We start from the raw sequence: 24,991 nt of genomic DNA on the forward strand, positions 1-24,991 counted from the left end.
ATTTTTTACAGAAATACACCAATTTGAAGTTGACCAATTATTGCGCGTTCCAGACTTTATAAAGCGTTTGTTAAATCCAGATAACTTAGAAGTGGAAGAGCAGACGTATTTTACTACTACCAACAAGAAATGTTAAAACAGTTTGAAATCTTTGCTAGATCCTCTGGCTTCTATGAGATAAAGGACAACAACCATACCTTAAAACTATCGATATATATTTGAGTTTTTTGTTTTTAGATTAAAAGAGAGATGTAGAGAAAGTTGGCAAAGGTTCGACCTAAGTTGAAATATCTTAATATTCAAAGCGTTTGGAATCAAACTTACTCCACGCACAGGATCTCTTATTCAACGTTTATAACTTTCTCTGGCAGAGCCTTGATGAATTTATTGTTCATTACCAGCTGGAACGATTTTTTTTTAAATGTGAGTCAATTATGGGGCAAGTTCATAAACTTAAAGATTTGCCACTTCCATACCAAAACGCTAATCCATTCATTCTTGTACTTTTTGATTTGGATGAAAATTAGCAGAAACGCTCCTTTTGTCCAAAAATCCCATTTTCCAACATCAATCAATTTTGAAGCAAGCTTATTTTTGAAAAGGCATATAGAAAACATTAAGCTTATCTTCGAAAAAGTGTTATTCAAAAATGGTTAGTCGAATCGGATTGGTGTCTTGAGCAATGTTGTAGATAATGGCTGGAAAGTGTTGGTAATATTTGGCCCTTTTCGAATGTATTTCACGATTCTTCGGATCCAATTTTTTTTTAAGACTCCATGTTTCATGCTGTGCTGAAACTCCGAGATTATAGATTGCACAACTGGATACCACTTGTCATGCAGAAGACTTTCGAGAACTTTGGTCAAACAATTAAGAACCGAGATAGGTCGGTAGTTTTCCACGCTGTGAATGGTGCCTGGCTTGAAGATCGTTGTAATTTCGACAAGCTTCCAGGAATCCGGAAAAACGCCATCCAGGAGTTAACGATTGAAGATAGACATAACGGGTGTGGCCAACGATGCTACACAATTCTTGATGAAAGACGGTGGAATACGATCCGGACCTGAGCCTTTCGATGCATCCACCGAGCAAAGGGCTTTGAAAATAGCTTAATGGCTTAAGTTAAGCTGCCCACACGAACTGGTACTGCTGTGGAGGAGTTTGATCGAGTTCGAAAACGCTTCGATTACAGTAGATGACGTCTGCTGGAATACATGTAAAGAGAATCGTGATCATGCTCTGAAGTAAAATTATCCCACCACTATTTTTTTTTTTTTCCTTGATTTGTTTTCCGTCGATCTTGTTTTCCGTGCCAGAGAGGCAGCTCCCACACCTGGACCCAACCTATCGACCCATCAACTCATGAACCGGGGACCAACGGCTTTACTTCCCTTCCGAAGGAAGGCGTGATCAGAGATGTTATGCCTCAGAACATCCCGGCGGCGCCGACTGGGATTGAACCCAGGCCTGCTGGGGTGAGAAGTAATCACGCTTACCACTACACCACCGGCGCCGCTCCCACCACTATTGAGTTTGTCTTGTTCTATACACGAGAAGTTCGTACAAATGATATAGTTTATCATCTCGAAACAAACTTTTCGCAAACATCACATTCTTTAAAAAATTGTTGGTGAATGTCTGGCTCTAAAAGGCCTCTCAAACAAGTGTCGACAAGCGGAGTTTTACTTTGCATTGCATTCGAAATCCTAAAAGCAAAAATTTGTTCCACAGTGTCTAATAGATATCCAAAAACATATTAATAGAAATCGAAGTCAGCTAATAAGCAATAAAATCAGACATGTACCTCATGTAAGAGAGTTCATCGAATACGAAAGCAAATTTAAACCATTCTTTCTTTGATTCCGAAAACACTCCTGATTGAAGGATTATAATTATAATGGAAGGCAGCTCGGGTCACGACAGTTCGTTTTCACAATTGCACCAGATTGCATTGGTCAACGTACGGAAGACCTCAACAGTTTCCATTATTTTAATATTTCAAACGCTATTCGTTCCACTTTTCGAAACACGTCAAAGCCACAATTTCCGCCATCGTTCACTGAAAACGTTACTCGATGTGCAAACAGTAAAATTCACTCCACTCTTAACTGTTCGCTCGCTACCTTTCCTTCTTTACAGTATTTTAATAGACACTTTTTTCTGCTTGTCAATTTCAGACACCAGCCCGTAATTAAGGTAAGTGACATCCGACAAAGTATGCACCACTCTATCATTGCTAATTTCTCAGTAAGTGGGAAAAATCTCCTACCGAATGCCCGGTATGGAAGGCAGAACAGATATATTCACTCCATGACTGAGAGTTTTTTTTTACAATTGTTAATTCACCCATTCTGCACTCTGCAACGTTCTTTTCTATTCTTGAAATACTCTCGCTTCCCCATCTACCCCACACAGTGGGCATATAAACCCACTTTGGGAACATCCATAAATGACGTAGCATTTTATGGAGGAGGGGGGTTTTCAAACATTATGACTATCCATGTGTAAGATATAGCCAAATACGCTACGAGGGGTGAGGGGGGGGGGGAGTGCGTCTAAAATTGGTCAAAAATATACTACGTAATTTAACGATGGTCCTTTTCTAATTGTGTTTCCTTTTTCGTTCACCCTTAGCAGTACTCAATGGAAAACCGATGGCATCCCTAGGGACAAAAGTGATGAAAAATAAAATAAGAAGAGATAACAACGAAAGATTTAATTTCATGCTCTCCTACACTATAATCATCATCGCTCTGATGTGAAAGTGAATCATTTTACGGTAAATTATAACGGAAAATTCAATTAGACAGGCTTTTAACGTTTTTCAGACTTTCTACAAGTTCGCCCACATGCTCTGCAAGCTGAACCACCACCCCCTGTTGCTGCTTCTACTTGAAGAATAGGCCACGGGAGACTCAATTTTTTTTTTATCTTAAATAGAGACAAGAAGCCATGTTCCAGGAATATGGTTCAGAGCCTTCTAGATCCATTATTTTACCTTGAACTCAAACCCTTTATCATCGAATCTGATGGTATTAAGTGACTTGGTTCATTTGTCGCTCATGCGTGGGACTTTCGTGGATGAACTTGAGAATGTGATTTCTTTGAAATTGGATAGAGATTTGTTTTTCTCTCGCTCGCCGTTTAACTCGAAGGTTCGTGTCAATGAAAAACGATAAAATAGACTGTTCCAGGCGGAGATAAAAGTACTCTAGTGCACCTGTAATGATATCCTATTTTCTCTGCAAATCCAGCGATGTCAGAAATTTTCATAATTAGCGGTGGGTGCAACTCAGTAGGTAACGCGTTCTTCGGGGGAAAGCTGTATTTGATTTTTAATTGGCTCCAATTATGTAGCATGAAAGAGATGGTGGCATGCTGACAACCAACTAAACTCCCATTACAAATTTTAGTATTTTTTTTTTCGATTTGTTTTCCGTCCATCTTGTTTTCCGTGCTGAGCACCAATGCTACCGACGCCAGGGAGGCAGCTCCCACACCTAGACTCTACCTTTTGAACCATCACATCTCATGAACCGGGGATCAACGGCTTTACTTCCCTTTCTAAGGAAGGCGTCATCAGAGATGCTCAGAACATCCCGGAGGCACCAGCTGGGATTGAACCCAGGCCTTCTGAGGTGAGACGTAATCACACTTACCACTACACCATCGGTGCCGCATAATTTTCGCTAAGATTATTTAAAAAAAAATAATGGTTATGAACACATTTTGCATGAATCGTGTTTTAAATTAACGTTATCTAGAAAATTATCTCTATTTAATTTTGCAATAGCTCCTGAATCCTCACAGTAATTACAGTGTACTCCTTAAAGTTATTACAATAGTGTATAGTACGAATGTCAAATCCATTGTGTTGATTACCTTGAAATCAAATAGCTCAAGTGCCATATACTTTGAGGACTCAATCAGAGCGGTTTCATAAGGTTTTCCAACACCAAATGCAGAACTAGTATTCAATAATCAACAAAATCCTTACTGTTTATGGTTCTAATGATAGTTTCACAATGAATTTAACCATATTTTAAAAGATACCCAAGAAACCATAGGCACGTTGTGTCACCTTTTTGGCTATATACAGCTGAACATCGGCTATACCAGAGTTTGTAAGTTATGATAGCTAAAAAGACGAAATAACTTGTCAATGGTTACTTGGGTGGTTCCAATTCTACTGTATAGAAGCCTATGTAGCTAAACATGCGGATGCTCCGACAGCTCCGTTGACTTATTAGTTCGTTCGTCAAAATGGTATTTAAAGAAAGACGCTGTTGCGAAGTGCTCGGGAACGATTATGACTGTTGATATGATATGACTGAATTGCTTCTGACAGTCAGTCTTTTACAATCAAGATGTCAGAAATCAACATGCCTCGCAATAGATCTATGCATAGGTGTAGTACGGCGATGTCAAAGAACTGCAAACGATTTTTGTATCTGGAAAACTGATGCTGACGAATAACGATCCCGTTGAACTCCCTCAATCCGATTGAAACCGTTAAGGTTTTGAGGATTCCACAGCCTACTAACGAGCAATAAAGCCTCTTCAAGCAATACACATCAGTGAAGTCGCACAACTAGCAGGCCAGGAAATCCAGACTAGGGTTTTCAAAAAAACCTCGCTTGAATTAAATTGCAACTCTCATCCACCAATGGATACCATCACGATCATACCACCAGGATGCACACTGTAAGGCATCAAAGGAGCCCTCAACCGCTTCGACCCAGTCGAGCCATTCATCATTCAACAGCAATCAAACTCCTGTTCCTGCCATTCAAGCATCTCCGGTTCATCCGGGAATTTCACTGTATACAGCCCATGCTGCGAGTGGTCGAAGAGCAGACGCCCGTTCTGATTCCACTGATAGCTCCGCCATGCTTCGTGGCGGGCATTTAAATCGCCCCCAATGACGAATCGTGAGCTCGTGCGAGTGATGGTTCTTCTTCTTCTTCTTCTTCGCATTTCAAGTTTATTTTTTATCGCATATTAGCTTATTGCGTGCTCTCAACTTAGTGTTCTAGATGCACTTCCACATTTATTAATTGAGAGCTTTCGATGCCTGTACCATTTTTGCATTGGTATAATTGTGCGGCAAAGTACAATCATACTTCTATGCTCAGGGAAGTCGAGAAATTTTCCAACCCGAAAAAATTATTAGACCGGACCGGGAATTGAACCCAGCCACCTCCAGCATGGTCTTGCTATGTAGCTGCGCCTTTACCGACTGAGCTAAGGGAGGCGAGTGATGGTGGTCAGGTGATTTTTAAATTAATGGCAGCATACTGATGAGGGCAGTATACGGTGATGAACCGGACGTTTCCAGTTGGGGATTCCACCTCCACACTAAGGGCCTATTGGGCAGCGTGTAAAACTTGATTCCTTTCTTGGTGATGAAGGCAACAGCCCCGCCCCCTCCCCCCTGGAGCTGGTGCGATTAAGCCGGATAATGTGATGATCAGGAAACAAAAAGTTATCACCGGATTTGAGATGGGCCTCTGTTAGAAGGCCCGCGTCAATACTGTGCTTGCGGAGGAAGTCAGCAAGCTCAAGCTGTTTAGCTCTTACAGAACAAGCGTTCCGGGACCTCCATTATTTCAGTCGGTAAAGGCACAGCTACAAAGCAAGATCATGCTGGAGGTGGCTGGGTTCGATTCCCGGTCCGGTCTAGGAATGTTTCGGGTTGGAAAATTTCTCGACTTCCCTGGGCAATAGAGTATGATTGTACTTGCCAAACAGTTATACTAATGCAAAAATGGTACAGGCATCGAAAGCTCTCAATTAATAACTGTGGAAGTGCATCTAGAACACTAAGTTGAGAGCACGCAATAAGCTAATATGCCATACGCAATAAGCTTGAAATGCGAGGAAGGAGAATAAGAAGAAACGATAGTTTAGACAGCATACTGAATAATAAACTTACCGAGCACTTGGATCTGTTCGGGCTTGTTGTGGCATTGACGATGAACGCTGGTCATGTCGACGAAAATCTTCATGAGCTCTTCTGCAGAGAAGAGATCGGGATTGACGTTTTGTGCTGGTGGTTGTCTACAGTATCCAGAGGGGGATGGGGAGCTTTATCCAGCTGAAGCACCAGAAATTTGTTGTTGCGTAGCACGAAGAGGCGGCAAGTCCTCCACTCTGAATGCCGGCGTTTTGTCCTTCCGTTTTCGGATCCGATTGAAATCCTCGCGTTTGGGACACTGTTTGTCGGACCCTTGATGAGCGTCACCACAGTTGGCGCATTTGGACGTATCCGACTCGTCGACAACGCACTCGGAGGAGACATGGTTTTGAGCGCATTTGCCACATCGCGGCTTGATGTAGTAGTTTTGGGTGCTGTGCCCGAAATTCAGGCATCGCTGACACTGGGTGACGTCGTGACGGCCGCCACGGTATGGCTCCCATTTGACAATGATGGAATTGATAGAGCGGATGGCCTTCAACGCATTGAGCGTTACCGTTCCCTTATGGAAATACAACTGGAAAAGGTAATCCGGGTACTTTTTGACGTTCTCGTCCCTCCTTGTCATCCGATAGACGGCAGTTGGGGCTACCTTGTAGCGGTTCTTGATTTCCGCATCGATTAACTTCGGGTCAAACGCCATCATAAAGAAGTTGAAAATACTTTTTAATGACTTACGTAAAGAATCAATAATACTTTAATATACATCATTTAATACATCTATACAACCTAAAAAGCGCAAGACGCGGAACTTATAAAACTAAATACTGGTATTATAACATGTTTTGGAAACATCATACAAACCAGCGGCAAAAAAAAACAATAAAAAAAATTTAAGCATGGGATTCGAACACTGGTCCTTGGCGTGGTAGACTCATTACTTCCTAACTAAACCAGCTCCGCTTGATGAATGGCGTATTAAAAGTATCTATCATGTTCTTGCCAATGGCATGACAATTATATTCTCGTTCAACACGCCTTCGATCCGTCATAAAGACGTTTTGTTAGCAGCAAAGCATACATTTAATTGCCAGAGTGTTATTTAAAAGTATTTTCAACTCCTTATAAGACAACCTGCACATTTTCAGTTGTATTAATTTATGAGATGTCATAAAAAAGTGTTTTCATCTTTCTTTATAACAAACCTCCAAATACCTCATAAGAAACTGTCAAGTTTTATAGTGGTATTAAAACACTAAGATGAACGTCTAGAGAACATTTAAAGATAAAAGCAAAAGAAAACTATTTTGGAAAATGTTGAATCTAGGAAGTATGAAGAAAACATCTTTAATCCTCATATATAACGTGGGATGTTTTCTGAATCACTTATAATACATTTATACAACAAGCCATTCTAATTCTTTTTCAAAAAGATGTTCTGAATTTATGAACTTCAGAATTTTCCGTAAAATTTTCCACAGCTTTTCCTAAGTATTGGTGAAAATTCCGTTCAAAGTCTTCGCGGGATTATCTTGGACATGTTCTCAGAAATTTCTGAAAATCCTCTTTTTGCTTGAAATTCTGGTCAGAACACTTTTAAATTTCTTTTCAATAATCTGTTTTAACTCTTTGATGAATTGTCAAGAAATGCTCCCTAAAGTTTTTTAAATTGCTATTCAGAAATCCTATATCCTAAACGTTCTATTTTTTTTTAACTGTCCTCGAAATTCCGTTCTAATTCTGTTGTATCCCTACGATAAAGCAGCATGTCAGTGCTGCAGCTCAACCCACCTTTTTACTTCTTCTTACTGGTAATATCAATCCATAAATACAAAAAGTCTCATTACCTCTTCTCAAGAGCTTATCGAACCCGTTTCCAACCCATTTTCTCATTGTATTGCTTTTCCATTTAAGCTCCTTAAACGCACTTGGCTGCTCAAGAGAGTGGACAATGATAGTTGATTCAATTCAAATTTTATGATAACGAGCACAACCATAACCGGAATTGGTGCAGACTAGCCGTGGTCATGCTTGGCCAAATGTTCCCCAGCCCTCCTAACAGGCTGCAGCAACCCCCACTGACAAGGTTGGTTGGTTGGTTAGCCGAGGAATCCTTTTCTTGCTTCGTAGCCAACCAACTCAGGAAAAAGAATTGAAGAAAAGTCGAGAGAGGAAAACCATTCAGCACCGGTATGCTTCCTATGTGCGGGCGTGTTTCACTGAGTGAAGAAGCTCTTTTCATACTCAAACCCTTGTTGATTCCTTTTCGATAAACCTCCTCTGCCGTCACCATCCGCTTCAGCTCCTTCCGGTGAATTGTGATAGGTGAAGTATTTTTTTATTCCGCTGTTTATGCTTCTTCTTCTTCTTGTGCTACTCGTTTGGAAAACAATCCACTTTTACCCGATCCGTTCTTTGGTTCCAAACCATAGAAGAAAACTTGAAGAAAGATGTATGGATCCTTTCGCTCCATCGAAGACGGGACGTGGAGGGTGCCATTGACTGCTGAGTTATTGGATGAGGAACGAAGAAAATTGATTATTATGAGATTTTCTGTTCTGAGAAATCGCATAAAAAAGCAAATGATGAATACTTCAAGTGGTCTATTCAAGTGTTGCGAATAGAATCGACAATAACGGGTAGTACGGTAAGGAGGGACTCCAGTCTCAGTTAAAAAAAATGAATTTTGGTTAGTCGAAAGGAAGATGAGAGCACGAGAGATGTGGAAAAAAGGATCAATTCCGGAACGAACCTTTCCTTCTGAGCAAAAATAAGTAACAATACGATGGGTATTTCACCGGATGTGTATATGCTTCCGTGCAAGATAGGTAGAAGAGAATTACACAGAGTGAACCGCTTAAGGCATGACGCATCAATTTGGTTTATTTTTAATTATTTTTGACATTTTGTTTGACCAGCTTTAGGATAAATATGGAAAATTGACAGTCGGCGTTAAGATTTGTCGTTGTCATTGAAAGACTTCACGTGATATTGACAAAATTATGCTCACTGGAAGAATTGATTCTAAAAAAAAAAAACTTGGTCAATGACACAGTTTCACCTGATAAAAACCAAGTGAAATTGTCACACTATTGTTATCCAGGCAGTTAACGACGTAGATGCTTGTTCACGTTAACGGCTCCATGGAATTGTTTGCATAATTCATTTAATTTCTTTACAAATTAAGCTAATAACAAAAACTGCACATGCTCGCCACTGATAGGATTGTCACTGACAATTGATATGGTTTCCCTTGAAGATGATATTTAGCTCAAATGACTAACGGCGCCGGTGGTGTAGTGGTAAGCGTGATTACCTCTCACCCCAGCAGGCCTGGGTTCAATACCAGTCGGCGCCGCCGGGATGTTCTGAGGCATAACATCTCTGATCACGCCTTCCTTCGGATGGGAAGTAAAGCCGTTGGTCCCCGGTTCATGAGTTGATGGGTCGATAGGTAGGGTCCAGGTGTGGGAGCTGCCTTCCTGGCACGTCGGTAGCATTGGTGCTCAGCACGGAAACAAGGTCGACGGAAAAAACAAACCAAAGAAAAAAAAAAAAAAAAGCTCAAATGAGCGACCATAGCTGTTTTGTCAATATCGCCGTGTTCGGTCGTGTGTAGCAAACAAAAAAGTATCGAATCCTCTGATTTAAACTTGATGATCATAGATTTTTCCTCCGCTGTACGGTATGTAGTGATCATCTGAGTGGGATCTGCATCCAGCGATTTCACAAAATTCGTAATGTCTTCTATTGATGGTTTCGGCGAGCCATGTGGGAAACTGAATCTTATCGTCAGTTTTATTTCCGCCGACATCTCCACTTTCAACGGGGTAACAACAAAAGCAGACGAACTTCAAATAATGAGCAAGCACCGCTACAAAGACTTGCAGATAGTTGTAAATAAGGTATACCTATATTACTTGCTTAAAAACATCTTGCATATATTGCTTTGAAAACATATTGTATTATTTTTTGTGAAGAATTCCACCTTTCTAAAAGACACTTATTATCTTGAAGTTATAATTCGGTATAGCATCTCTCAGTTACCTGTTTATAACACATTTATAACTGATTGTATTTGGTTAAAACTTGCTGGCCTAGTTTTTATATGCTTAAACTAGAAATACAAGCAAACATGAATACATTTTAAATATAACTTATTTCAACATATTATTAATAAGGTATGTTTCAGTTATATGCATGTTTCCAAAAGTGAAATATAAACCCATTTTTATTAACTAGTTCATTTATTTACTAGGCTTAGTCGTGTGCTATAGAATGGCTGTTATTTATTTATTTACATATTTATTTATTTATTTGTTTATTAGTTTACATCAACAGGCTGAGTGTAACCGCAATGATGTTTAAGTGAATAGCTTTAAAATGCATAGTCCAGCTTACTAAAATACACAATACAATAAAATACATGGTCATTCAACGGTTTACTGCGTCAGAAAAAATACAGGAAAAGCGCCGGCGTAGCATCTCTCGTGTCAGGTTGAAATCGAACACTGAAGAAACTCGATTAAACACACGTTGAAGGCCGTCTATAGCACCGTTCATGCTATAGTTAGTGCGATGCTGAGGCAATCTTAACATAGCGTTATTTCGCAGCGCTCGGGGTTGGATGTTCACGTTGATCTTCTCCAGGACTGTAGAACAATCAATTCTATTCAATTCTTAAACTATCCGCGATGAGCAGGGCCCGCGAAGTGTCTCTCCGAGTACGTAGAAGCTCCAGATCAATCAGTTGACATCGACTTTCATAACTGGGTAGTAGACTGCCAATGAATGTATGGGAAAAATTTGACCATCAAATTTCGCTAACAAACCATATACAAAATGTTTATTGCCTCGAAAAATGACCCTATGCAAAATTTGAGCTCAATCGAACATGATTTAGGGGTGGCGCAAACGCGTCAAAGTTTGACTTTTTTCACTCTCGAAAATCTCCCATGGGGGGTATATGAAATTTCGGAAATCAAAAAAAAAAATTTTGATGCCAAATGTCTTAAAAATGCATGAAACGTCTAGATTTGGTGTTATCTCGAAACAATTTTTTTTTTCAAAAATCGACTTTCTGGGACTTGGAATTTTTTTCATGAGTTTTATATGGAATATAGAAGATTGCTGAGTCGGCTTCTAAAACTGTTCACAATTGTCTCCAACCTGCTTATATATCGAATTAAACCACCATTTAGGATCTAATACGAAATAATTCACTAGGGTGGTCAAATTATTCTTCATTAGGGTGGTCCAAAAATCAAAATAGGTATATAAAAACCATTACTTTTTACCAAACGCATGTATCTGAAAATATCATCATGTTGTTTTAAGAATCCAAACTTCAAAACATTTGATGATATTATTTTTTAGTATCTGAGACCACGTAAAATAGAAGCATAGATAGACATAAATCGTAGAATAATTCCGAAAATTGTACAGGACAACCGTTAGTGCTGTTTAGTTTACAGTATACTCTGACGAAAGAACAATGACTTTTTAACATATCCACCTACGGGACAACCCTTTATATGTGTTTCTTTTAAATTCCTACCCTATAGAGGTGCCAAAACAAATTTTTTTTTTTCGAGATAACACCAAATCTCGACGTTTCATGCATTTTTAAGACATTTGGCATCAAATTTTTTTTTTTGATTTCCGAAATTTCATATACCCCCCTTGGGAGATTTTCGAGAGTGAAGAAAATCAAACTTTGACGCGTTTGCGCCACCCCTAAATAATGTCCGATTGAGCTCAAATTTTGCATAGGGTCATTTTTCGAGGCAATAAACATTTTGTTAGCGAGAAATTAAGAATTACCATTTTCACTGGCAGTCTACTGGGTAGACGAAAAGGGTTTCTCCAAGGCAGCTTCCTCAGAGCAAATCGAAGAAATCGATGCTGAACGGACTCAACTCTTTCAGCACCATTGTTATAGCTTGGGTTCCATACTGCAGAGCAATATTCCAGGGTAGACCGCACCAGAGAACAGTATAGCGATTTGAGACAATATATATCGGAAAAATTCGTTGTAATCCTGAAAATGAATCCCAAAGATCTTGGCGCCTTGTCGACAATGAACGAGATGTGTTGCTTATACGTTAACTGGGAGTCCAGAATAACTCCCAGGTCTTTTACGTGGTTGACACGGCTGATAGTTGTTTCCTGATGTACATAATTGAACATGATCGGTTCCTTCTTGCGAGAGAAGGTGATAACTGAACACTTCGCGGGGTTAACCTCCATTCGGTTCAAGTTGCACCAGTTAGCAAACGCTTCGAGCTGGCATTGGAGGAAGTGACAGTCGTCGATAGAACGGATCCGGATATAGATTTTAAGATCATCTGCATATGATAGACGAGGGTCTTCGAGGACCAGATTCACGTCGTTAAAGTACAACAGGAAAATCAACGGGCCTAGGTGACTTCCTTGAGGTATCCCTGACGTGGCTGGGTAAGTAGCAGACTGACATTCACCAACGGTTACCATCAGCTGGTGATCACTGAGATAAGAGCGAAACCATCGCAGGAGGTTGCCATTTATCCCGAGTCTATCTAACTTAGCAATCACAATTGCATGGTTCAGTTTATCGAATGCAGCCGACAAGTCGGTGTAAATTACGTCCGTCCTTAAGATACTACTCTTGGGCGGTTGTCCAAATCCTGGCTGGGCAGAGGCAAGTAGCACAGAAACAGGAGAATAATAAGACTGAGACACAATGGCTGGAAATTCTTTAGAAAGGAGAGGATGGTCACATCAAACTCTAACATCAGGCAAACAAAGGAATTCATAGATCGCCTGCATGTAGGGAATGCACGGGTTCTCAATACATCTCTTACTTCACGGAAGGCCTGTCTACCTCGGGCTACTAGGGTATCCAAAAGTCGTACCCTGGAGGCGTCATTACCCGGGCAATACCAAACTGTGTGATCGATGTCATCATAACCGGGTCTGCACCTACATATATTGCTGTCAATGAGGTTTATTCTGCAGAGATGTGCGTCTAGCGAGTAGTGGTTGGACATAAGTCTTGACATCACGCGAATGAAGCCCCGACTTACATCTAGACCTTTGAACCAAGCTCTCGAAGAAACATTTGGAATAATGGAATGTAACCACCACGCAAGAGAATTACTTGACCAATCGTTTTGCCAACTTAAAAGAGAACTCTGACGTACTAATGGGAAAAATTCATCATGTGAAATTCTTCTATCATAAATCTCGCCTTGTTGTGTACCGACCTTTGAGCCTGACTTGGGATTGAGGAATGTGAGGGGACCCATACAAAGGTAATCATATATGATCTTTCGATCAGCAAACTACGGAGAATTGAGATAGGTCGAAGTTGATCTGGAACTCCTTGAATAGCCTGTTTCATGGAGAGATCATAGTCAATGGGGGAACTGTAGTTAGTAAAGCATACATGAGGGGGGTTGTAGCATGGAAGGCTAATATCCGAAGACATATAATTAAGATAAATTCGCACGACTCTAGTTTTCAATCACTTCACTACGAACCACCTTTGAGTTCGGACGCGCGTTCACAGCGTTCTTGTATATTTTTTACCATTCAAACTTTATTTTATTTTTCATACCTTTTAATAACTAACCCGTGCGCGAGCCCCGCGTTAGCATTTTCAAGTAGCAAATTTTTACTTTTTTTTATCACCCGACGCGAGTGCAATGAAGTGCGGTATCGTGAATTGCGTGCAAAATGACAATCGTTTCCTATGGCGCTGCCATGGTGCCTGCAATCGGACTTTCCACGCAGCTTGCGTAGGCGCACAGCGGAATCATGAAGAAATTTTGCGGACCTTCATGCTGCCTCTTTGCCAAGACTGTCAGGAAAAGTTCACCGCTGAACTTAACATGAAGGAACTGTCCAAGTCTTTCCAAAATATCACGGAAAACATCGGACATACATTGGCAGCAAACCACAAACTCCTCATAAATTTCAAAAGCCTAAGCGCGACTCATGACGAAACGCTCGACCACATTGAGAAAATGCTTGTCGACGTAAAACAAGCCATTTCCAACCTCGCCAGCAGCAGCAAGACTAGTTCCACTGAAATATAAAGTAAACTGTCAGCACTTTTGGACACACCTCCAGCAGACGCCTGTATCGCTGTAGAAAAGGCGGTCAACTCGGCAGCAACAGCAGCAGTAGAAGCCATCACATCAACAACAACAGCAACAGTGCACTCAATTGACCTAATTCCACAATTAATTATGGAAATTAAGAACGACTTAGCGGACTCAAATGCTATTCTTGCTTCCGATGTAAAAGCACATATGGAAGAAATGGCAAAAACCTTTTCTGAAGCAGCACATACTGGCAATCCAATTGCATGTAACAACATAGAAATTGAACTGCAGAACGTCGGTGACGAACCAGCCCCCAGCTGGCGAATGCTAGGAAATAAAAAAATATGGAAACGCGACTGGACTGCATTTGACACCAAACAGCGTTCCCGTCGCCTTCAGGAAAAAGAAAAGGAAAAAGCCAGACGTAGGCGAAGGCAACGAAAGGAACATCACCAGGAAAATTCATATCAGTACAACAACAAGAACAAAGCAGACAACTACAACAATAACAACAACAGCAATAATAACACCACCAACAACAACAACAACAACAACAACAAAAACAAAAACAAAAACAAAAACAAAAACAACAACAACAACAACAACAACAACAACAACAACAACAACAACAACAACAACAACAACAACAACAACAACAACAACAACAACAACAACAACAACAACAACAACAACAACAACAACAACAACAACAACAACAACAACAACAACAACAACAACAACAACAACAACAACAACAACAACAACAACAGCAATACCAACAATCATAGCAATGGAATAAGAACGTCGACACTTATTAACTCCACACATGCACATACGGCATTACCTCTGGACAAAGAGCTTTTGGCTGCTGCACGTATACAATTTTCTCGTCCACCAAGCACAGACAATGGACTAAAATTCATTAACTTCGAAAAAGAGGAAACTATTCACCCTTATCGCGCCGAAAAGCCAACCGGACATTAACACCCTCCAATTCTGGACCCAATGCGTCCGCCTATACGGAACAGTCTGCAATTGGCGACCGACGCTTTTTGAAGGCACGGCTGCGGGACCCCAAAATTATGGACATTGTGCGGACTTATCTTTCATACTTGCACGACCAGCCACCTTCAGTATGCATTCGCGGAATCACTAAAACTAGTGCAACTTTAATGCTGGCAGCAGAAGGACTACCAACGGAAACAGCCCTTTTACGCGAAATTTTCCTGGACGTTCACGAAGAACTCGGAATTCCACGCACCGACGCTTTGGCAGACCTGAATTCACACCGCGCGTTCCTACTTAGTGAACGCACACAACGACTGCAGCAAACTAGGGAGGCCGCTCGCAAATTTTACAGTCCTCCAAATTTTCAACGGCACTGACGCACTCAACTAAAGGAAGTAACGACGACTATTCCCATGCAAGGGAATTATTATTATTGAATGACGACACTCTACATGAGGTAGACCCTACTAATGTAAGTAATACTGACCCTCCAAAAATCTCTTCACTTCCTCAACAGAATGCGACTGAAATTTTGGTGTATTGCCAAAATTTCAATCGCATGAAAAGCCCAGCTAAAATGAAAGAAATCCACCAGAACATTCTATCTTCTTCTTTTCAAATAATTCTTGGAACTGAAACAAGCTGGGACGAAAGCGTCAGAAGCGAAGAAATTTTTGGAAACAATTTTAATGTATTCCGGCACGACAGGAATTTTCAACTCTGTAATAAAAAGTCTGGTGGTAGAGTGCTCATTGCCATCAATGCTGACTTTACTTCTGAAGAAATCATAACAAATAAGCACAAGGAATTTGAAAATGTCTGGGTCAAAGCACTTATTGCCGGTGAAATACACATTTTTTCTTCTGTGTATTTTCCACCTAAACATGCCCACAAGCAGTCTTTTGAACTATTTTTTCAAATTGTTGAAACTATAATGTCAAATATGGAACCAGAAGTAAAACTGCATATTTATGGCGACTTCAATCAACGAAACGCAGACTTTATTACAGACATTGAAAATGAATCATTTTTACTCCCGGTCGTAGGTGAAGACGAAACATTACAATTATTATTCGACAAAATATCTTATTTTGGTCTTAATCAAATAAACCATGTAAAAAATCAACAAAACTCATATTTAGACCTTTTATTTACAAATTGTACTGAAGACTTCTGTGTGGATACATCATTAGCACCTTTATGGAAAAATGAAGTGTTTCACACAGCAATTGAATACTCAATCTTCGTACAAAATTCTTCTTCCTCCAGCGACTGGGAAAACGAGGAAGTGCCGGAATACCGTAAAGCAAATTACGAAGAAGCCAAACGTAGACTATGTACAATAAATTGGCAAAATTTAATAAGTATTGAAGGAAATGTCGATACTGAAGTAGAAAAATTTCACTCAATTCTTCAAAGCCTAATTTTAGAAATTGTACCATCAAAAAAAAAGAAGACGAACACAAAACAATAAACTACCCGCATGGTTCAATCCACAACTGAAAAATCTAAAGAATAAAAAACAGAAAGCTCATAAACTATACAAAAAAGAAAAAACTGAAACCAATTTGCGAAACTATCACAACTTATGCAACCAATTAAGTACAGCCATCAACTCTGCATATGAGGACTATAACCGCAAAGTCGAAAATGAAGTCAAATCATGTCCTAAGAACTTTTTTAATTATGTAAACACGAAATTAAAATGCAGCAATTTTCCTTCGCGAATGAATTTGGATGCAAATGTGGGTGAGAATTCTTCTGAAATTTGCAATCTCTTTGCAAATTTCTTCCAAGAAGTATACACCACATTTTCCGAAGAAGATCGTGACCGCGATTTCTTTGCATTCATTCCTGAAATTTCTAAAAACATCTCTGTCAACCAACTTTCTCAACATGAAGTCCTCAATGCACTAAAAAACATAAACGCGTCGAAAGGGTCTGGACCTGACGGCATCGCACCCATATTTTTGAAAAACCTTTCTGAAGAACTCGCATTTCCTCTAGAGCGTCTTTTCAACATGTCTCTGAAAAATGGAAAATTCACTGAAATTTGGAAATCATCTTATTTGGTACCTATTTTCAAATCAGGTGCAAAATCAGACATTCGAAATTATCGTGGAATTGCTATTATTTCTTGCATTCCAAAACTTTTTGAATCAATCGTAAACGGCAATATTTTTCAGCAGGTGAAAAATCTAATTACAAGTAAACAGCACGGCTTTTTTAAAGGTCGCTCAACTACCTCTAATCTTCTAGAATATGTATCTTTCATTATTAAAGCGTTGGACAGTGGCAAGCACGTTGAAGCGCTATACACCGACTTCAGTAAAGCATTTGACCGCATCGACATACCATTATTAATCCTCAAATTGCAGAAAATAGGAATGGAGCCTAGACTTTTGAATTGGCTTCAATCATACCTAACACATCGTAAACAAATAGTTCGCTTTCAAAATAAACTTTCAGAGCCAATTTCAGTCACCTCTGGGGTACCCCAGGGTTCTCATTTAGGCCCACTTCTTTTTATTTTGTACATAAACGACATTTCCTACATACTTAAAAAAATTAAATTGCTTGTATATGCAGACGACATGAAGCTCTTTATGGAAATAAGTAATTCTAGCGATGCAGAAGAATTCCAGAATGAAATCAATATATTCCACACCTGGTGTAGTAAAAGTCTACTTCAACTGAACGTAAAAAAATGTACTGCAATAGCATTTAGCAGAAAAATTGAAACACCGCATATTGAAATATCATTAGGCAATCAAATAGTAGAAAAAAGCAAAATTGTAAGAGATTTAGGTGTAATCCTAGACTCCAAACTAACTTTTATAGAACATTATAATACTATCATTAGTAAAGCAAACAGAATGCTAGGCTTCATCAAAAGGTTCAGTCATAATTTCGAAGACCCATACACTATTAAGCTTTTATATACCACATATATAAGGCCAATTCTGGAATACTGCCACCTAGTATGGAATCCATACATTTCCATACACGAAGAACGCATAGAATCTGTTCAAAAACAATTCCTTTTATATGCTTTACGTAAATTGAATTGGACTGCATTTCCATTACCATCTTATGAAGCGCGCTGCATGCTCATCAATATACAAACACTTAAGGAGCGCCGCCAATTTGCAATGCTTTTCTTCATCAACGACATTATTTCAATGCGCATAGATTCGGCAGAAATTCTCGCACAATTAAATTTTTACACACCTTGTCGATATCTTAGAACACGGAATTTATTTTCAGAAACATCGTACAGAACAAACTATGCAAAAAATAGCCCAATCAATCGAATGATGCGCCTATATAATTTGCATTGCGGAACTATTGACATCACTATGTCCAAGCAGCAAATAAAAACTAAGCTAAAACAGAATAGAATTAATGCATAGTATGTAAGTAAACATTGTAATAATCATTGTATGTAGTCTACACTGGCTTGACGAAATGGAAATAAAAAAAAAAAAAAAAAAAAAAAAAAATCACAAGGTTGTTACTGACATTACATTTAATCAATATTCTTAATGATATCGTGCAAATCTATTACTGTTAATTTTACTCGTGAATTCCACAAACACTTTGATAAGAAATGGATCGACAAATATAAATATTCATCCACGGAGGCGTTTAAATATGATAAGTTTATATTTTAATATGTTTTTAAAGTGCACTCTACCGAATAAATGGAACCCAATAGAATTACCATGCGACCAGATTTTAATTTAACATAAAAGTATCTATCTAAATCAGTTGGTTGCTTGTGGCATAGTTAACAAAGCACCATGCGTCTGCTTTGAAAACATATTCATTGTTAGGATTTAGCAAATTTGAGGCCATGGCGCAAAACGACGCGTAACATCACAGTGGTTTTCGGAATTAGGCAAGATGCAATAGGTACGGTTCATTTACTAGCTTTTACTTATATATAAGTGCATCAGGCTTGATTTGAAAATTAATAAGACAAGTAATAAGACATATTATATTTACTGTAAGTTATATTAATGCAAAAATGGTACAGGCATCGATAGCTCTCATTTAACCCTTCGACTGTGCCAAAAAAAAACTTACGTTGTCTGTCCTTTGGAGTCCATTTGACCCAATTTCAAATTGTCATATCTCAGTGAAGGTTCAACGGATTTTTGAAATTTCATGTTTTGTAAATTAAATTTAATATTTAATATATTTTTAGTTAAATCGATCAAAGTTTATTTTAGAGACTGGATCAGGGGGGGGGGGGGGTAAGGGGTCATTTAAAAAATATTCACATAAAGTGGCATATTTTGATGTTAGATACGTTTGCATAACGAGATCCTTACCAAAATTCAACGCATTGAATGTCACTCTAACGCTGCCTGGTGAGTGAATTCTGAACTTAACTTAGTACCTTAAGATATTTCTTACCCATCTGTTCAACATAACCGAAGACGGAAACTTTCTATCGAGTTCCTATGTTAAGTTAGGACAAACAATGAAACATGAATGTCACACTATCGCCACCTGGTTAGTGAATTATGAACTACACTCTGTTCATTAAGATAGGTATTTTTCAACTGAACAACTTTGCTGAAGATGGGAACCATTCATATGAGCAGGATCTTAATCATTTTAAATTTAGCGCCATCTATTTACTAAACCCTGTCATTCACTATCCATAGTTTTGAACACCATGTATTATTGAATATCTTTGTAGGGAGGTCCTTTATGGTTAGGATCTCGTAATATGAACATCTCTAACATTAAAAAGACTGATAATTTAAACAGAAATTCTACTAAAACTGCTTTGTAAATCAGTTGCAATTTCAGAAACCCATTGAAATTTCGTTAAGATGCGGCAATTTGAATACAGGACAATGAAAGTATTTTTATAAAAAAAAATCCAATAAACATGTTTTGAAGTTTTGTTGTGCGTTTTTTTTTTCTTATAATACAGAACTCCGGTGGACGCACCTAGTCACGAGAGAAATATTAAAATCCATCGACAAATAAAAAAGTTACAGCTTTCTAAAGTGGCCTGGGTCAAATTGACCCCAAGGTGATAGGGTTAATAGCTGTGGAAGTGCATCTTGGAACACTAACTTGAAAGCACGCAATAAGCTAATATGCGATAAGCAATAAGCTTGAAACTTTAATTTTTGTGTGGGCGCTAACTATGAAAATCAATTTAGCAGCATGATGCTTCAAATTGTTTGATGTGTTATCATAATATTGTAATCCTGTATTTCCATCTCAGTTTGGTTATTTGATTACAATATAAGCCACCTTAATACTTGAGGAGCTATAGGAACACCAAGTGGCATTAGAACGCACCTAGGAGAGAAGCTCTCACAAGCTCACATCTCGGTGGCTGCATGGCTTATTGTCTGTTTTTCAACAGCTCAATGTTCTGCAGAATGGCACTGAAAAACACACAAAGTATAGACTTACAAGCACACACGTCCCTCCCTCCCCATTTCTTCCCAATCACTTCTTGCCGCATATCCGTTTACACAAGATAAAGAATGTTGGATGAAAAGCGACGAAAAGTGCTGCACTGTGCAATATTGCATTCTTATTAGTTTTTCTGCTCAGCGTGCGATTTTCACTTGCATTCATTGGAATGCTTATGAATCTGACACTTCCCTCCGTAGTTCCTACCACGATCTCCGTTCACTGGTCTCTTGTTCGCTTTCTCGGAAGTGCAGGCTGAAAGGATTGCAACGAAGGATGGACCACTGGCGTAAACGAGGCGTCAATTTTATGCATTTCTGCCATTATTATGATGTCCTCCCGCTTTTTTCCAAACACATGAAGCATCCAGACAACAACGATGCACGGGAGAACGGTTTGGGTGGATAAATAGCAAACGAAGGAATGCACTTTGTGATGTACTTATTTACAGGATTTTTTGTGTGTCTGTACCGTTCTCAATTGTTCGCGTAGGTAGATTTCAGCGAGTATTGTTCGAAAAAAAAAATGCTGACTGGAGTACCCCAGTACGGTATTAGATGACGCAAGGCGAAATGTAATTCTTTTATTTTTTTTTCAATTTCCGCATTGAATGTATTCGAATTGCGTAACGTATATAATTTTCAATCAATTTGATATCTTTTGTAATGTGCTAATAATCAATTGAAATGTAGTTTAACACGTTGAAAAATAAGAATTTGATGCAGATTAGGACCTTAAATACCCCAACCTGCCTAAATGAACCAGTCTACCAAATCTTCAGATACCATCAGATGTCAAAAAGAATTCCAAATTTCAAAGAAACAAGTATAACACAACATCTAACATGCTGATCTCATGACACTTACTCGCAAGGAGCCTTGCTCCTCATCCCCAATGACAAACTAGTTACGTTTATCTGCTTTTCGATTTCCCAAAGAACTCCATTGTCTCCTTCATGCGACCACATAAACTTAAGGTAATTGGAAGAACATGCTCCCCATTCACTTTTTTACGATGTCATATTTATTTTCCGTTTAGTGTCTGTTTTCTCGGTTTAAAGTTTCATTTTCTCCTAAGCACAGGACTAGAATATATTACGACTGGTGGCATCTTGATTGGCAGATGCTTTGTCCCAAACAAGACCAAAGTGCACAGGTGCAATGATGGGGCAAAAAAATATGATGGGTCAAAAGGATGCGGAGATGAACGATGATAATCCTGCGATTTCATCGTCTCGTGCGGTTCACTTCAGGAAAGTAGCTGGTTCTCAAAATGCAAGAAGCTAAATTCTTCATGCTTACGCACGCACACAGGACGACGAGCGAAATCACAAACCAACCCATGGCTTCCGACGATGAGTATGTAGGTACTTGTACAACAAACGGCGCAAAAACTTTTCCCGGTTGGAAGCCAAGTCAAGCTTTTGAAGAGATAAACCGCTCGGAATATGTTGAGTGTCGTGTGCTGCTCTCGAAACGATATGGTTCAGGAATAAAGGCGTAAACAATTAAAAACGATAAGAGCCATAAAGAGCAGCCAAATTAGACACGTTCTGGTCGGTACCGAGTAGCAACGCAGCACCACCCTCCCACTTTTCTGTGGCTTCGCCTGTCGGTGTCAGCAGGGGAAGGTGATGAGGAGGAAGATGATCCATTTGAGAAATTAATGATTTGGGTTTTCCCGGTACACGGCAAGCTCATGATCATTATGTGAGTTTAATTAGGATAGGAATTTGAGCCGTATGCACGAGATCCTCTGTTTCGAAAGAAAAGGTGAAAGCGATGACAAAGGAATTTGAACGAATTTACTAGCAGCAGGTGCCATCATTAGAATATTTCATGGATTGGTGGGTTTCCCAAACAAATTGGAGTTTCTGGGATTGATGAATAGTACATTTACATCAGAGCGGGCACAGTTTTGGATCATAAATATTTACTAAGGTTTCGGAGAAAAAGCCGTTAGCATTGGTAGGATGTTTAACATTTTGCTTTGTATATATCTCTGCTGGTATGGTTTGGATAATAGTGGCAGAAATGGAATGCATTATTACGATGTTTTTCGTTTTAATTCTACTATTATTGTATAACTTTCACTATTGGGGCAGGTGCCATGTATTAAAAAAATCAAAATATAAAAAGTCGTACATGAATTTAAATGTTTCAATCCCCATAGAATTACCCCTTGTTTAGATTTCACGCACGAAGCGTTCTCAAACAGTTTACTCACCGAAATATTCATTAGATGGTAAATGATTTCTCTGTACCATGTCGGACGCCAAAGCGTAATTCGATAGCCAAACGAAGAGTCAAACCACGCTTAAAAGCACGGACAGTGACCAGCACAATTCCGCTTTCAGTATTTGATGCCCCGTCCTTTAATGCACTTCCAGTGGGAAGCTAATTGGAATATGCGTAAACCGCACTCCAAAAATTTATCACATATCTAATGGATGAAAACCATGTGAATTTCACATAGCTTTCATGTGATCACATAGCTAAAAATCCCACCAGAAAATCACATGAATATTATAAGGACGATGAAATTCATATGAAAAATCATATGAAATTAACGTGATCGCATAAATGTTATGTGAAATTCAGATGAATTCCATTAATTTTGTTTACTGATGAAAATCATTTGCGTTTCCAATGGAAGCTACATGAAAACTATTTTCGGTGTGGAGGGAAGCGGAATGCTATCCTTCGTACTTTTTTTACTAGTTATGTATACGAAGGCGATTTTTTTTTAACTTCGTGAGAATCAACTTCGTTCTGGCCTGTCCAAGAGGCGAGAATGGTCCGAGTTTAGTTATCGCACCGTGGTGTGAAATAACATGTGATTTTAGGAAACGTGAAAACTCGTTTAGTTTTATTAATCTAAATTTTCTTTCTGAATTCCCTCGATTATTTCGTTAGTTTTCGAAAGATAGGAAATGCTTAGTGTGTTAGTTCGGCGGTTATGAGTGTGCGAAGGTGTTTTTGGAATCGATGAAATATATTGTGCATAAGTGTGTTCAGTGTGCAGAAGTTGTATGCCACGCGACGGCATTTATCTTCGTCACACCACCCACATCAGTCAGCGACCGTTTTCGACACCATTGGCCAGCTTCGAAGGACACCCAGTGGTACCCGAGGCCGAAAAAGGGCAGCAAAAGTTTTCTCGCGCTCTATGCAGAGTGAGCACCGACTGATTTCGAACCGGTAACCTCCATCTTCAGCGGCAACCACTTTCCGCATCTTCCCGTCGACGGTGACGATCATCGGTGCGACGGCCGTACCCTGTATAGGTAGAAGATCACAAATCAGTGTGTTAGGCGTCGTTGGAAAACGACATCGGTTGAGTGCAGTATCGTTTCGGAGTCCGTAGGAGTCGCAATCATCGAGCAACCGCCAATTCCTCGACGCAAGTAGTGAGTCAAACCGTAACATTAACATTTTTTCACTCTATCTTTCATCTTCCCATCTACATTATAAAAATTACCACTCTAGTCTGTTATTTGTAATTAGCATCTTCAACTTTTTTTTTCACTTAATTCACATGGGCCGATGAGTTAAAGCCCCTAGCATAGCATAACCGCTGGCGTGGCCGCTGTTTATTCAGCCGGTAACGCCAAATAGCTTGTTTATAGCACACACAACATGAACACCATTCGTCGCACAGCACACTAAATAAATACTGCCAGAAGAGAGAAGAAGAAGATATCTAGCTAGAGGGAATGAATTTGAGATAGGCCTACAATAATAAATGAGCATGATCATGAACATGAGCATGATTGACCGCCCATGGTTGCTACTATTGCCAAATCAGCTGTAATTACACAGAGAACCAAAAGACGATGCTTGGGGCTAGCAATCATCCTCAATGTAATCTCAAACTAGGCACGCCGCGCCCGAACACAGGTCAAGAAAGGAATGGGTAGGAATGTGTTGACGAGACACTCGCTTTGATGGAAGCCGAGAACATTTCTGCACTTCCACGAAGAATCACTGGGATGTTGGATAAGAGAGTTGGGTTTGCAGCAGGGTTCGTTTTGGTAAACGATAAGCTGTACACTGGAACCTCCAATAAATTAGTGCGTAAAAAAAAACCTCGTTATTTGGGATTTACTTCGTAAAAAGAGGTTTTTGAAAATATTGGCAAATACCCCACAATATAGGTATTTTTGAAATCAGGGTGACGTGTAGGGACCGAAAATCGATGTCTGACGCCATTTTGAAATCCAAGATGGCGGATTCCGGTTACAGAAAAACTTGGAAATTCTGCCAAATACCCCACAATATGGGTATTTTTTGAATCGGAGTGACGTGTAGGGACCGGAAATCAATGTCTGACACCATTTTGAAATCCAAGATGGTGACTTCCGGTTACATAAAAACTTGGAAATTCTGCCAAATGCCCCACAATATGGGTATTTTTGGAATTGAAATGACGTGTAGGGACCGGAAATCGATGTCTGACGCCATTTTGAAATCCAAAATGGTGGCTTCCGGTTACAGAAAAACTTGAAAATTCTGCCAAATACCCCACAATA

At 39.4% G+C, this 24,991-nt stretch overlaps 1 protein-coding gene across 4 annotated transcripts in view; it reads left to right on the top strand.

Annotated features, from left to right (window-relative positions):
• mub (poly(rC)-binding protein mub) overlaps nt 1-24,991 on the top strand; it is a 672,225-nt gene that overhangs the window by 164,084 nt on the left and 483,150 nt on the right. For 3 of the 4 annotated variants that reach the window (XM_065218781.1, XM_065218837.1, XM_065218827.1), the window contains exon 2: nt 2,178-2,196. The exons of the other annotated variant lie outside the window; for it this stretch is intronic. The gene's annotated coding sequence lies outside the window, so the exon portion shown is untranslated. The remainder of the gene's footprint in view (nt 1-2,177; nt 2,197-24,991) is intronic. 4 annotated transcript variants of the gene reach the window in all.

This window comes from Ochlerotatus camptorhynchus, unplaced genomic scaffold (assembly GCF_037179485.1).
Source record: "Ochlerotatus camptorhynchus isolate MF236.1 unplaced genomic scaffold, CSIRO-AGI_Acam_v1.1 ptg000008l, whole genome shotgun sequence".
Taxonomy (NCBI): domain Eukaryota; kingdom Metazoa; phylum Arthropoda; class Insecta; order Diptera; family Culicidae; genus Ochlerotatus; species Ochlerotatus camptorhynchus.